This window comes from Chlorocebus sabaeus, chromosome 20 (genome assembly GCF_047675955.1).
Source record: "Chlorocebus sabaeus isolate Y175 chromosome 20, mChlSab1.0.hap1, whole genome shotgun sequence".
Lineage (NCBI taxonomy): Eukaryota > Metazoa > Chordata > Mammalia > Primates > Cercopithecidae > Chlorocebus > Chlorocebus sabaeus.
In genome coordinates, this window is record NC_132923.1 from 25,765,566 (window position 1) to 25,781,808 (window position 16,243).

Genomic DNA, 16,243 nt, shown 5'->3' on the forward strand with positions numbered 1-16,243 from the left:
GGAATTCTTCCAGCTTTTGCCCATTCCATCTAATATTGGCTATGGGTTTGTCATAGATGGCTCTTATTATTTTGAGGTATGTTCCTTTGATGCCTAGTTTATTAAGAGTTTTTGTTATGAAGGGATTTGGATTTTATTGAAAGATTTTTTTGTGTCTACTGAGATAACCATATGTTTTTTGTTTTTGATTCTACTTATATAGTGAATCATATTTATTGTTTTGCATATGTTGAACAAACCTTGCATCCCAGGAATGAAGCCTATTTGATTATATGAATTAACTTTTTGATATGCTGCTGGATTTAATTTGCTATTATTTTGTTGAGGATTTTTGTGCCTGTGTTCATCAGGGATATTGGCCTGCAGTCTTCTTTTCTTGTGTCTTTCCCAGGTTTTGGTATCAGAATGATGGAATGATGCTGGCTTCATAGAATGAGTGAGGGAAGATTGCCACTTCTTTGATATTTTGAAATAGTTTTGGTAGAATTGGTACCAGCTCTACTTTGTACATCTGGTAGAGTTCCACTATGAATACATCTGGTTGGGGGCATTTTTTGGTGAGTAGGAATTTTTTATTATTAATTCAATTTCAGAACTCAATATTGCTCTTTTCAGGGTTTCAATTTGTTCCTGATTCAATTTTTGGAGGTTGTCTGTTTCCAGGAATTTAACCATTTTTCTAGATTTTCTAGTTTGTGTAATAAAGGTGTTCATAATAGTGCCTGAGAAACTTTTGTACTTCTGTGAGATCTGTTGTAATCTTACCTTTGTTGTTTCTGATTGTGTTTATTTGGATCTTCTCTTTTTTCCTTTTGTTTTGTCTTGTTGTTGTTGATGTAGTTGTTGTTGAGACACAGTCTCACTCTGCTATCCAGGCTGGAGTACAGTGATGCAATCTTGACTCCCTGCAACCTCTGTCTACCAGGTTCAAGTGATTCTTGTGCCTCAGCCTCCAGAATAGCATGCACCACCATACTTAGCTAATTTTTGTAGTTTTAATAGAGATGGGATTTCACCATGTTGGCCAGGCTGGTCTTGAACTCCTGACTTCAAATGATCTGTCGGCCTCAGCCTCCCAAAGTGCTGGGATTCCAGGTGTGAGCTAACGCACCCAGCCTTTTTTCTTTGTTAATCTAGCTAGTGGTCTATCAACCTTGTTTATCCTTTTAATACCAACTTTTGGTTTTGTTGACTTTTTGTATGGATTTTTTGGTTTCATTTCATTCCGTTCTGTTCTGATTTTAGCTATTTCTTTCCTTCTTCTAGCCTTAGGGTTAGTTTGTTCTTGTTTTTCTAGTTCTCTTGGTGTGATGTTAGATTGTTAATTTGAGAGCTTTCTAATTTTTTCATTAGGTGTTAAATGCTATACACTTTCCTCTTAACCCTACTCTTGCTCCATCCCAGAGATTTTGGTATGCCGTGTCTCTGTTTTTATTTATTTCAAAGGGTTTTTTTTCTGCCTTTATTGTTTATCCAAAAGTGAATCTGGAGCCAGTAGTTTAGTTTTCATGTAATTGTTTGGTTTTGAGACATCTTTTGGTATTGATTTCCATTTTTATTCCACTGTGGTCTGACAGTATGGTTGGTATGATTTTAATTTTTCTGTATTTATTGAGACTTGCTTAATGGCTGAGCATGTGGTCAATCTTAGAGTATGTTCCAAGTGCAGATGAGATTAACATATATTCTGTGGTTGCTGGGTGTGGTATTCCATAGATGTCTATTGGGTACAATTGGTCATGTGTTGAATTTAAGTCCACAATTTCTTTGTCAGTTTTCTGCCTTGGCGATCTAATGCTTTCAGAGGGGTGTTGAAATCCCCCACTATTATTGTGACTGTCTAAGTCTTTTCATAGGTCTAAAAGTAGGTCTTTTATGAATGTCGGTGCTCCAATGTTGAGTGCACATATATTAAGGATTGTTACATCTTCTTATTGAGTTGAATACTTTGTCATTATTTAATGTCCTTCTTTGTCCTTTTTGACTCTTGTTGGTTTAAAGTCCATTTTATCTGATTTAAAAGCGACCTCTGCTCTTGTTTGTTTTCTGTTTGCATGACAGATCTTTCTATAATGTATAGGTTTAAGGGCAGAAGGCCAAGAATTTTTGGCAGCCAAAAATGAGGATATGATGCAGTCCGAGATCCATCCATTTATTCATTGAACAAATATTTATTGAATACCTCTTATGTAGGTCAGAAAGTTCCTGGAAAAATAAGTAACTGAGTGCATTTTGGGCCTGGAAGCAAATACCCAAGTCTGACTTCATGAACACAATTCACATATGAAGACCAGGAAGAGATGACCTCAGAATTTCATGAGTGGCATCCTCAAGCTGACCAGGAAAATCCCAAGCAGCTAATGTTCTGCTACTTCTCCTTCTGCTGCACCTGTCTATTGCAATACCTACTGTCTTGGCGGCATCTAGGGGATATCAAACCCTATCTGATAAGGATTTTAGGGAAGGCCAGGGAGTTGAAGTCTGGAGGATGCATTGGAGAAGTTTGGAAAATAGATATGGCTTAGACCATCAAGAACTGTGGATTGTGAGTTAACCACCAGCCACTGCCCAACTTTTATAACACTTGCCTTAACCCAACAGTCTCGTTCTTGTTGCAAAGAATAGGATCCACCACCATCATCACCCCTAAAACACACACTTATACTCCAGTTCTAGATTTTAAGGAAAATATGAATTACAAGGACAGCCATCTATTTGTCAAAAATGTTGACAAATTTTTCTCCAGGGAGGTCAAAAAATTTACGTTCATATTAGCAATATACGAGATTGTCTGTTTCTCTGGATCCCCACCAACATATATTCAGCTTTTTATTCATGTTAATCTGGGAGTTAAATAAAACGTATCTTACTATATTTTAGCTTGTATTTAATTTATATTTCAGTGCAAATACCAAGAAACAATATAGAGAAGTGGTGGTGTCTATGGTCAAGCTGCCTGAGTTTGAATCCTCATCACACCACCAGCTGAATGTATTTGAGAAAACTTAACTTCTCCATGCTTCAGTTTCCTCATCTATAAAATGGAGATAAGAAGAGGGCCTACTTCAACAAAAGGTTGTTGTGGGAATGTAAAGCACCAACCCAGGCATATATGACATGCTTAATAAATACTACCTACTGTGAGTGAAATTCATCATCTTTTAAATTTGTTTAAGGGCCATCTAATTTCCTTTTTTTTGTTAACTCATTTAAATTTACTCATTTTCTTATTGGGCTATTGGCATCTTAATATATTTCAGAAACTAGCCATTTGTATATGCTATGAATTGCAAATATATTTTCCTAGCTTGTAATTAATTTAACTTTGTTTGGGTGGGTTTGTTTTATATCCTCTGGTTTTTAATCATAGTTTGAAAGTCCTACTACACTCTGAGATTACAACAAGAAATACCCTGTATTTTTCATCAGAGGCATGGTGATACTTGGCATTCTATCCTCTTCGTCTCTTCTTTTTCTTTTCTATATCCTCATCTCTGCTTGCTGCATCACGGGTCATTTTTTTCAAAGAGCACTTCCATTAACTCTCTCTTTGTTCCTTCTTTGGGGTTTGGTTTGTTCTTGTTTTTCTAGTTCCTTAAGATACATTGTTAGGTTATTTATTTAAAATATTTCTACTGTTTGATGTAGTTGTTTATTGCCCTCTTAATACTGCTTTTGGTGTATCCCATAGGTTTTGATATAGTGTGTTCATATTATCATTGGTTTCAATCAATGTTTAAATTTTCTTCTTAATTTCTTCATTGACTCATTGGCCATTCCAGAGCATCTTGTTTAATTTCCAGGTGTTTGTGCAGTTTTGAAAGTTTCTCTTGTTACTGATTTCTGGTTTTATTCCATTGTGCTGAGAAGAAAACTTGATATGATTTCAATTCTTTTAAATTTGTTGAGACTTGTTTTATGACCTAACATGTGGTCGATCCTGGAGAACGTTCAATGTGCTGAAGAAAAAATGCGTATTCTTCAGCTGTTGGATAAAATATTCTGTAAATGTCTGTTAGGTTCATTTGGTCTAAAGTGCAGTTTAAATCCAATGTTTCATTATCAATTTTCTGTGTAGATGATCTGTTCAACGCTGAGAGTGGAGTATTGAAGTCCCCAACTGTCATTGCACTAGATTTTATCTCTTCCTTTTAGATCTAATATTATTTGTTTTATATATTTAGGTGTTCCAGTGTTTTATGCATATATACTTATAATTGTTATGTCGTCTTGCTGAATTCATCCCTTTATCATTATTAATGATTTTGTTTCTTTTTACAGTTTTGGACAGTTTTAGAGTCTGTTTTATCTAGTGTCTTGCTCACTTTTGCTTTCTGTTTACAGATAATATCTTTTTCCGTCATTTTACTCTCAGTCTTTACGTGTCTTAACAGGTGATGTATTATGTTGTAGGAGCATATACTAGATTATGTTTTCAAAAATCCATTCAGCTAGTCTGTTTTTTCTAAGTGGGGAGTTTAAGCCATTTATATATTTAAGGTTATCACTGATTGGTAAGACCTACTGTCATTTTGTTAATCGTTTTCTAGTTGTTTTGTATATCTTTTGTCCCTTTCTCCCTCTCTTATTGTTTAATCATTGCAGTTTGGTAGTCTTCTGTAGTAATAAGGCTTATTCTCTGTTTTTCATTTGTGTGTCTATTAGTGATTTTATACTTTTGCATGTCTTCATAATGATGATTATCTTTTTTCACTTCCAGATATAGGAGTCCCTTGAGTATGTTTCATAAGATCAGTCTGGTGGTAATGAATTTCCTTCATTTTTGCTTGTCTGGGAAAAGCTTTATTTCTTTTTCCTTTTTCTTTCTTTTTTTGAGATGAGATTTCCCTATGTTGTTCAGGCTGATCTGAACTCCTAGGCTCAAACAGTCTTCCCACCTCAGCCTCCTGAGTAGTTGGGACTTCAGGCATATGTCACGAAACCTGGCTCTCCCTTATTTCTGAAGAATAGCTTTACTGGGTATAGTATTCTTGGCTGCCTTTTTTTTTTTTCTTTCAGTACTTTGAATATGTCATTTCTTTCTCTCCTGGCCTGTAAGGTTTCTGAGGATAAATCTGCTGTTAGTCTAATGGGGATTCTTTATATGTGATTTGATGTGTTTTTTTTTGTTATTTTTAAAATTCTTTCTTTATGGGTGCTTGAAGTCCTCCTACTTTCAATTTTCCCGCAGAGTCTCATGCACTTATTGTGGCACCTGGGTCTTGAGGTGCAGGTTCACTGTTTATGGCAGGGTTGGATGTAATTTGCCTGCAGAGCCAGGATCTGCAACTCTGAGGAAACCCCTAGAAGCTTGGACCCAGAGAGTTTGGTTTTACCTGTGATTCTACCCCTGTGGGGAGGGTATATCCAACTCCAGGGAAGAAAAGGAGCTCTGGAGTTTAGAGTACAAGAGCAAAGTATATCTGCAATTTGGGAACCTGGTCCAATAGAGCTCAGTGGAAACTTGGGTCCCTGGGGATGAGGCAACATGTAGTGGTGACTCCGGGATGGCGGACTCAGTAGTATTCCAGACTCTGTGAGGCTAGGTACAGCAGCAAACTTTCCTAGTGCCCAAGCACATCTGTTGTTTGGGCCCTGGGGGTCAGAGGAGCAGCACAGTGATGATTGCACTCCCTGGAGAGAGGCCTTTCTTGGCAGCTCAGACTCTAGGAGACTAGTCTAATGCCAGGAAAGCAAGGTATTAGAGTAATTTAACCTGTAGGGTAGAATGTCTCAGCTCAGCCACTGCCATGTTTCCCTGGAATATGGGGTACTACATCAGCTTAGCCCTGAGCTGCTCAGGTTCCAGGGCACCAATCCCCCAGGGGTTTGTGTGCCACTTCAGCTCAGGCTCAGGCATGGAGGGTGGCTGTTCTGGGCTGCCAGGCACTATTTCCCTGAGATGTGGGTCTCTGCCAAGGCACTTTTTCCTCAAGAGGCAGTACACTTTTCAATTCAGGACCTTAGAGGCAGGGCACAGCCATAACTGAGAGAAGTAGATGGGGCTATTCTGCTAAAGCACTGTTTTCTCAGGAGGAAATGTGCAGCTTCAGCTCAAGCCGAAGAGGGAGAGAGGAAGTGTAGGTGGTGCTGTTCGGCCCCATGGGCAAAGGTGTAACAGTTGCTTGAAGCTTGGCTTTGGGATGTTAGACCACCGGGCAGGGATGGTTCAAAGGTGGTTTAGCCTCAGAGATGGACAAGAGCCATGGTTACTCTCCCTTGGAGGAAGACACTCCAGCAGTAATTCCAGTTCCAAAATGGGCTCAGATAGTAGCTGTGCAGGCCACAGTGGGGTGGGGCCTAGTGGCAGCTCCTTCTCTGGGGGAAACACAACTTTGCAGACTCCAGGCAGCTCCCTCAGCTGGACTTAGTGCATGTGAGGACTTCAGGGGGACCCCAGCAATGAGAAGTGTAAGTGTCCAAAGAGTTGATGGTGGTTACTGGGATGCTCTTGTCTACCTTTGCACCATAAAAAGAGATTCATCCTGGTTTCTAGCTGATTCTGGTTGGGAGGTGGGGTGGTGAAGACCACGTGTTTCCTTTGCTCTCTGTGTGGTCAACCTCAGTTTCCGGGCTCACTGGGGTTTCTATTACTCCTTTGCCGTACTCAGCCACTCTCCTTTAGTTATTTTTATTAACATGTGATTGTTTATGTGCTATTTGGCTATCTTTGTTGGACAAACGAGCACTAGAAGCTTTTAGTTGGCCATCCTGCTGACATCATTCTCCCCCTCATTCTCTCTTGATCAGTCTACAAACCCATCTATTAAATTCTAAATTTGATTAGCCATATTTTTCATTTCTAAAATTTAGATTTGTTTCTTTTTCCATTTACTGATTCCTTTCCTACAATGTCCTCCTCTTGCTTTGTGACGTTACCCCTTCTCTTTGTCTTTGAGCTTATCTAACTTAAAGACTCTCCGTTTTTTTTTTTCTACTAACTGCAGCTATTTGTGTGTGCACTCTACCACCTTTCTAATCCATTTGTTTCCTTATGTGACTTGCGAGATTTTTAAATCATGAGCTCTCTTGAAAGAGAGTTGTTTTCCATGGAAGACCTTCAGGTCCTGGGACCTGGGAACAATCTTGTGGGGCAGTTTCAAATTCCTTTGCTGCGATTCTGTGACTTTCACTAGTTCCAGAGGAATTTTGTAATATATCTTGACTCTAGATTTCCATACTCCTGGAGTGTGCAATTTAGAGATCATGTATGCTGAATCAGCTTGAGGGTTAATTTCCTCGCATTAATTTTTCTATCTTCTCATGAGCCTATTAAGCTTCCATATGGTATCTCTGAGCTGTGAAACAGAGGAATTTCATCTCTTCCTTCATAAACCGGTAACTCCCAACTGTATATAGCTGGTTCATTCACAGCTCCTTAACATGCAGAGGCTCTGGGACTCATCAACCATCTCTCTGTTGCCATTAAAATCCCATCACCCTGACATTGAGTACCCCGAACGTACTCAACTTTGGCTCCATGCTCCCTTCTCAAGTTTTGTGATCCTTCTTTATTTCTGGCACCTGTGAATGTTGCCTTCTTTCTTTACACAAGGCTCATATTTCAGGTAAATTTTATTCTTAATTACCTTATCTGTTTTTGTGAAAAGGGAATTGTACATGTCAATGCAAATCACTCTATTGTACACAAATTCCAGAAAGACCTTTATAAAATGCAAAACTTATCATATTGTTCTCCTACTTAACATTCTCAATGTTGTTTCATTGACCTTAAAATAAAGTCCAAAGTCCCTTACCTGGGAAATAGTAGAGCAGAGCAGCTTAGAGCATGGCTTCAAAAGTTAGAATGATCTCAGTTTGTATCCATGTATGATTTCTCAACTATATGACTTTGGACTAGTTAATATCTTCACTAGTTTTCTCATCTGTAAAACAGAGATAATTCTATCACCTACTTCATACGGTTGCTGTAAACTCTAAATCAGACAAGGTTGCGATCAGTCTGCAAGAGTGGAATGAACTTCCACTCCAAATTTGGTTCAGATTGATGATGCCAAACATGCACCAAAGGGTATGAAGTGGTCCATGACTTATATAATAAAGCCTTCTGGGGAGAGCACAGCAGGTCCAAGCAGGCCCAAAAATGACTTGAGAAAGCAGGAAAAACAGACGTGACTTAGCTTTATTGTGGTTTGGTGTGAGGGTTCAGACTTGTAATTAAGGACAACACACATAAAACACACAGCATGGTGCCCACAACATCATAGGCAATAAATGTTGGGTATCACAAGAATATTGTTATCATGATTTAGAAGAATTTTCATGACCTTAGTAATGTCAGTTTTCCCTATTACCCTCCTCATTCTATTCTCTAGCCATACTTCAATTTTCTTCGATTCTTGAAGATAACGTGGTCTCAGTGTCTATCATCTTGGCTTCTTTATCTGCAAGAATTTCCATTCCACCCTTTTACTTAGCTAGTTCTCAACCTCTCCTTAAGTTTTAACTAAAGTAGAATTTCTTTCAAGAGGTCTTTCCTGACTCCTCAACAAATTACACACCCAACTCTGCTCTTCCACACACACACACACACACACACACACACACACACACACACATTATAATTCGTTTATTTGTACTTTTTCCAACTGTTTTGAAGACTTTATGGTGACTTGATCTCTCAAACCTGCCACAGTGTCCAGCACATAGTAGATGCTCAATAAACATTTGGTGAATGATGCAGTGTCTCATTTAATCCTCTTAATGCTGTAAGTCAGGCATTATTCACTTTGCCAATGGCAAAATAAAAGCTCAAAGAAGTAAAATAATAACTGAGTACCACATAAATATTAAATAATATATAAAAAATTAAAGGCTAGATTTTCTAATCCTTCCCTTCATTAAACAGCATGTTTTCCATCTCTCTTTGCTGTTGCTGTTGTTGTTTGTCTGGTTTGTTTATTTGTTTGTTTGTTTGTTTTGAGACAGGGTCTTACTCTGTCACACACACTGGACTGCAGTGGCATGATCACAACTCTCTGCAGCCTCGACCTCCCAGGCATTAGCTATCCTCCCACCTTAGCCTCCTGAGTAGCTGGGACTATAGGTGCATGCTACCTTGCCCAGACAATTTTTAAAATTTTTTGTAGAGATGGGGTCTGTCTTCTGTCTCTTACTGGATCCATTATAATTAAAGTAGATGAAGTAGACATAAAGTGGATTCCCACCTAAATAGTAGGATTTGAGAGGAGAGATACAGGAAGCCTTCTTATCAACTTGCTCCCTCATCAAGAACTGATACCAACATTTTAGCTTAGAAGTTTATCCATTAGTTTACAGTAACCTACATGAATATCCCTTGGTAAGGAGAATACAAGGATTACTCCCAGTTATCAAGGTTCCCAAATTTTATTTATTCATTTCTTCAGACTGACACCCCAAACCCTGCTCACTCTTACTCCAACCCACCTGTTCAGCTGTCTCCAGCCAGTCTATCCCTTGTCCTCCATTGCTCACTGCCCCTTCACACTTCGGTGTGTTTGTCCTCACCCTTCACTCTGCCTAGTGGGTTTTGTTTGTTTGGTTGGTTAGTTGGTTGTTTTTGATGGTGTCTCACTCTGTCACACCAGGCTGGCATGATCTCAGCTCACTGCAACCTCCGCCTCCCACGTTCAAGCGATTCTCATGTCTCAGCCTCCCAAGTAGCTGGGACTACAGGCACAAGTCACCATACCCGGCTGATGTTTTTGTATTTTTAGTAGAGACTGGATTTCGCCATGTTGGTCAGGCTGGTCTCAAACTCCTGACCTCAGGTGATCCACCCACCTTAGCCTCCCAAAGTGCTGGGATTACAGATGTGAGCCACTGCGCCCAACTCTGCCTGGTATTTTTTTTTTTCTGCTTTCTTCATCTGGATAAACAACTCATCATTCAAGAAGACAACCTCTATTTAACCTCTATTAAATCGCCACAAAAATAATGCATCCCCAGGAACCTGAGACCTCTACAAAACAAGGCAATGATACTCAGCATCATGGTTAGTGCCCAGCTAGGGCTGCTCCTTTCAAAACCATGGATGGATTCCATCATTTACTTTGTACCCTGAATTTAACAACAAAAAACCCCAAAACTCTCTGTCTCAGGCCCTGAATCTCTTACACAGCCAGTTTCCTTTCCTCTGTGTCACCTAGAAGAATATCTTAACCATTCACAGAGAAGGCAGTAATGAATGGACGTACCAAGGCAATAATAAAAATGGGCTTGTAACCAACACAGTTTTCTTCCTAGAGAATCATCCTCACCGTATGTCACAGCTGGACAACTTGTGCTTAGGAAAGGGTTCTTCCCTGCATAAAGGAGGAAGATGCAAATCCTATGAGCAACTGGGATCCCATCTTTGCGTTGATCACATCTTTTACTCTCAGGTTTTCACCTGTGATGATTAAAAGGAAAAGCTCCTGCACTTCCCGTATATACCACATGAGGGCCACAGAGTCAAACCAAACCAAGAAGCAGCAGTAGGGAAAACGAGGCAGAGATGAAAGTGAACCCTGCTTGAGGTTGGCAGTTCTGTAGTCTCATTCACATTGCTCTGTTCTTTCCTTATCTTCCAGGACTTGGGCAAAATGTCCTCCACACTGAGTCTGGGCTAGAAATACACCTCTCCAGGTTGGGATTTTCCCATAAAATAATGAAGTATTGTCTAGCTGTTCCTGTAAGGTTTTCTAGGAGAAAAGCAGAAAAGGCCTAACTTCCCTCTAATATTGTCTAGAGTAATAGGTCTAGACATGTGTATGCTCTCCGGTCTCCTTTCTGACTCTAACAAAGGCTCTGGCAGTATAGCACAGTGGTCAGGAGCCCAAGCCAGGAGCCAGATACCCTGGGTTCAAATTCCAGCTCCACCACCTACTGGCTGGATGACCTTGGGAGAGTTACTTAACCCATCTATGCCTCAGTTTCTTCTGCGAAATGGCTGTGATAGTAGTACTTACCTCATAAGGGAGTTCTGAGGTCTAAAAAGGCACTCAGCTCAATAGTTGGCAAGGAGACAAGAATTGTCTGCATTATTATGACTTTCTCCCCCCAAAAGGTACTTCAAATATCAGAATCTTATCAATGGTCCCCTGGTGGAGAACTGCTGGACCAGGACAGACATCCTGAGGATTTTTTTATTCCTCTTCTCTTATTCCTTCTCTTCCTTCTGACTCAGAAAAATGCTACAGCATGGAGGTTAAGAAACTGGACATTGAAGACAAACACACATTATCTGAAGTGAAATACTTGTTCCATTCTCAGTATGACCTGGAAAAGCAATTTAATCTTTAGTGACCCCATTTCCTTATCTGTGAAATGGGGATAGTATGATAACAATTATGCATCATAGGTATATTGTGACTATTACATGAGATAGTGCATGGAAAGCTCTAATAAGAGTGCTTGGCATATTGTAATTGCTCACTAAATGTTAGCTATTATTGCTATCAATCCTACATTCCACAAGCACTTACTATGCACCAACCAAGCATGAAGCACTCTTAGACACTGGTCACTAATGAAACAATCCATACTGTATTTTTTTTTTTTTTTTTTGAGACGGAGTCTCGCTCTGTCACCCAGGCTGGAGTGCAGTGGCACAATCTCGGCTCACTGCAAGCTCCGCCTCCCAGGTTCACGCCATTCTCCTGCCTCAGCTGGGACTACAGGCGCCCGCCACCATGCCCGGCTAATTTTTTTGTATTTGTAATAGAGACTTGGTTTCACCGTGTTAGCCATAATGGTCTTGATCTCCTGGCTTTGTGATCCGTCCGCCTCGGCCTCCCAAAGTACTGGAAAACAATCCCTATTCTTAAGGAGCTTAAGAGCTTCCAAGTTAAGATTTGCCAAGGCTTGATTCACCTTGTGGAAGCCACGGTTACTATGACCTTGTTTGGAGAGACAGGCACTCAGAGAGGTCCATCTCAGATGATACTTTCCTTGGAGAATCTGTTTCAGAAAGGCCACTCCGCCTTAGACCTCTTCCTTTGTGGGATCCAGGAATCCTATGGTTTCCTCAGGCAGTTCTGGCCTCTAACTCTACTTACCTCTCTGCACCCAGGCTCTCTGATTCTACTGACCTACTATTTTGTGTCAGGAGAAATAGTAGAAACAGGATAGGAGAGTAGTTTCGACATGTTCTAGCTCAAATGCTAGATCTTCTGCTTCTATCTGATAAGCTACTTAACCTCTCTGAGCCTCTTTCCTCATCAGTAAAATGGAGTAAAACAGTACCTACCTCATAAGGCTGCCGTGAGCATTAAATGAGTAAGCATATGACAGGAGTTTAGAGTATTGCCTGGCATGAAGAAAGCATACAGAAGAATTTGCTATTATGGATATATTTTTTCAATTGACAGGTAAAAATTATATATATTTGTTATGTGCAATGTATCTTGATATATGAATACATTGTGTAATGACTATATCAAGCCGTTTAACATGTCCATTGTCTCACATACTTATTTTTATGCGATGAGAACACTTCAAATCTGCTCTCTTAGCAATTATTATTACCTTTAGTCACTGTGATGTACAATAGACCTCTTAAACTTGTTCCTCCTAACTGAAGTTTTGTGTTTGTTGACCAAAATCTCCTGTAATAATGGTTATGGTTATTAACTTCAAAGCGAGTCAGCATAGCAAGGACTCTACCTGACCTGCCTGGAGAAGTTCTCCCACAGGTGTGGCTAACAATCCTGTTCTTTCAATTCACCAGTATTCTTCTCTGACACAGTTTGACAAGGCCTGGTCCTAGGGGACAGCAGAAGAGAAATATCGAGGACCAAGGGACTGGAGGAAGGTAGAAAGAAGTGACCACATAAACACCATTGGCAGGAAAATTCAGCTCTCTCCAGCCCCGTGGGACCTCAGGAGCTAGATGGAACCATTTCTTTAGGGAAAGCTGGCAGTTGTTTATACAACCGCAAGCTGAGCGTCCAGGTGACCAGTCCAGCGTTTTTTCCCCAGCACCTCTCTGCACACTTCTCTTTTTCCTCTTTGCAGAAAGTCAGTGGGAACAGGACCCTTTCCTTGAATCTTTCCTGGAGGTTTTCAAGAGCCCAGCTCTCAGGTTTGGGGCTTACCTCACTGATGCTCTTGGAACCAGGCCAGGAAGACGTGGTCATTTCTACCTCCTACCGCTAGAGAGCAGCGCGTCACCACAGGGACCCCTGAGCCGCGAAACACCTCACCTTGTGCGGAGAGAATCCTCCCCAAGGCCTGGACGCAGTTCTTCCAATTCCGTTTCCCTGGGGTTTGGCCTAGGATCTTGGACAGCACTTTATAATTACAGACGTTCTGCCTGCTCAGGCCTCTCACCCCAGGCTGTGCCCCCGCAGGTGTTCAGACATTTCTGTTGCCTGATGAGGAGAAAATGGGCTGAGGGAACGAGGGCAGAGGGACAGCGCCATCGGCCGGGCAGGACTCAGGCTGGACTCACTCCCGGCGACCCTGCGAGCTGGGGGTGAGCATTTGATACAAAGGAAGGGGAAGGAAAGCGACCCAAGGTGAGGGGCTGCTCCTCTCTGCGGCGCTGGAGCTTCATGTTTTAGACCTCCTCAAAGCCTGGGCTCAAGCTGAGGGCCCGCTTCACGGAGGATTTCGTTGTAGAGCTTGGGGCAGTCCTTCATTCCATGGCATAAAGTGGTATAATTCCTAAAATCGCATCTCCACGTCCCCACTCTTCCTCACATAGTGTAGCTTTTAAGTCATGTTGATCATGGGAACAAAGATCAGAGTGGAGTTTGGGGTGGAAGGTCAAGGACTCTTTGTACTCCAGGGCCTCTGAAGGGGTTTCCTAGGTGGGGTTATCTATGGCCATGCAGAGAAGGCCCAGAGGGGTCCTCGCACATGTGACATCACTTTCTGGCCTCATCACTGTTACTACAGACCTTATAAGACAACACCATTAACCCGGCAGGTGCAGGGTGAAGAGTGTCGGGCTAGGACACGAGCTTAGGTTCTAGCTCCAGAGCAGACCTTGCCTGGAGGCACTATTCTAGGGACCTTACAAAGCTGGTCTGGGCTTGCGTTTCTCAGATTTGAAAATAACGGCTCCTGTCAAACGGCAGCCCCTAATGGGAAGGGGTTTTTTTCTGTTTGGTTGGTTGGTTGTTTTTTTAAGAAAACAAAACCTGGAATTTGTCTGTACCATTTCTAAATGCTAGCTGCTCAAGCCTTAGGAAGATATATAAATGGAGAGTGGGGAACAGAGACTGGCCGAATGGAAGCCATCTGCCAAGGTCATGGAAAGAGTGTGAAATGTCAGATTAGTCTGATTCTGCTCTCTGCTCTCAGACACACACACACTTCCCATTCACAGAATTTAATTAGTTTCTTCTTGCACAGAAACGTAGCACATCTGGAATGTTGTAGACTGCTCTGCAGCTACTGTGCGTTTAGTATATTATTAACCTGCTATGCAACCACTCTTGTGATCACCTTCAGCAAGGTAGGTAATCTCTGGCAGCCACTCTCAAGGGCAGTGACTTCAACACATTCATGCCTACCCCACCCTCAATACATTTTTGGGTCATTTGTTTACCCATATGGCCACAGGCAAATCTCTTACCCTCTGTGGCCATCATGATGTGTAAAGATTTTTTTTTTTTTTTTTTTTTTTTTAGACAGAGTCTTGCTCTGTCACCCAGGCTGGACTGCAGTGGTGTGCTCTTGGCTCACTGCAACCTCTGCCTCCTGGGCTCAAGCAATTCTCCTGCCTCAGCCTCCCGAGTAGCTGGGACTACAGGCGCCCGCCACCATGCCCGGCTAATTTTTGTATTTTTAGTAGAGATGGGGTTTCGCCATTTTGGCCAGGCTGGTCTTGAGCTCCTGACCTTGTGATCTGCCCCCCTCGGCCACCCAAAGTGCTGGGATTACAGGCGTGAGCCACCGCGCCCAGCCTGTTTAAAGAATTTTAAAATTGGGAATCGGAATAAAGTCCTGTTCTTCTCCCTTGTGATCAGGGAGCACTTCTCCCTTGCTTCTTCTCTTGATACTTTCTCCCTTCTCCTTTTTCCTTCCTTCCACATTCCCAGAAGCATGATTCTACACTCCAGCCATGCTGAACTTCTTGTTTTCCCTGGCATAGCCAGTCTTTCTTGCCCTCAGTACATATAGTACCCTCTGCTTTGAATTCCTTTTCTTAAAACCTGTATTTTTCAGCTAACTCCTATTTATCTTCCAGGACTCAGCTCTGACATCACCTTCTCGAGGAAGGCTTCCCTTCCCTCTCTCAACATTACATCCCAGTTTGGATATTTCTTCTCAATGCACCCAAAGCACATGTACTTCATCATTGATTGTGATTGTCTAACCAAGTTCTCTCTCTCTTTGGACCATCAGACTTCTATTCATTTGTGCACCTCCAATGCCAAGCACAGGGCTCTGCTCTCCATCACACTGTCTTTCCTGCTGGGTTTGCGTTAGTATAGAATTACATGCTCCTCACCCAAACCCTGCTCTTGATGCCAAGTAGAGAGTCATGGCTGTGCTCTTAGATACTCCAGCTTCTGTGGTAAGACTATGCTCCTGAGAAGCAAGGCTTTTCGTCTCCATCCCAAAAGCTGGAGGTATTTGTAAATCAGTTTTGTGAGCACCAGAAATTTCCCAAGAAAAGGAAAACCACATCCATATTACAGGACTAGATAGTGTGCAAGGAGATTTCCTGTGCCCTTTAATATGCCAGACTAGCCTCAGATAAGATTATCTTTATTGATAGGTTAAGAAATTGAGGCCCCAGGAGGGACTGACTCAGGGTTTCAGAGACAAGAAGTAACAAAACTGTGACTAGAAATCAGGCAGCTTCAGTTCCTGGCCTTCAAGCCAGGGAGAATATTGCTCCTTCACTTTCCCTCCACCTCCTGCCTACCTCTCCAGATGACAGTGTCTACATTGTGCCTGCTGAAGACGCAGGAAGTCACAAAGCAGACAGCTCTGCAAGGGCCTGCCCTCTGTGGACTTGGGGAAGAACACTGTGTGCTCTTCCCGTCTCCATCTCAGCAATGCATCGATCCCAGACTTGGAAAAATCAATGTTGGCGAGGGCAGGAGAAAGATATGCTCAGATACATTTGTCATTTGAGGTGCCTTCAGACGTACTCACCCAGCAGCAGCCCTTCAGCCTCTGTTCCCCATCAAAGCCATGTACCCAAACCAGAGCCACTGCTATAAGCAAGGCTGAATGTGGAAATTGGAATGGTAGAATGCCAGGGTCAGAGGAATCTTAGAGGACCCCATCCAACTCCCCA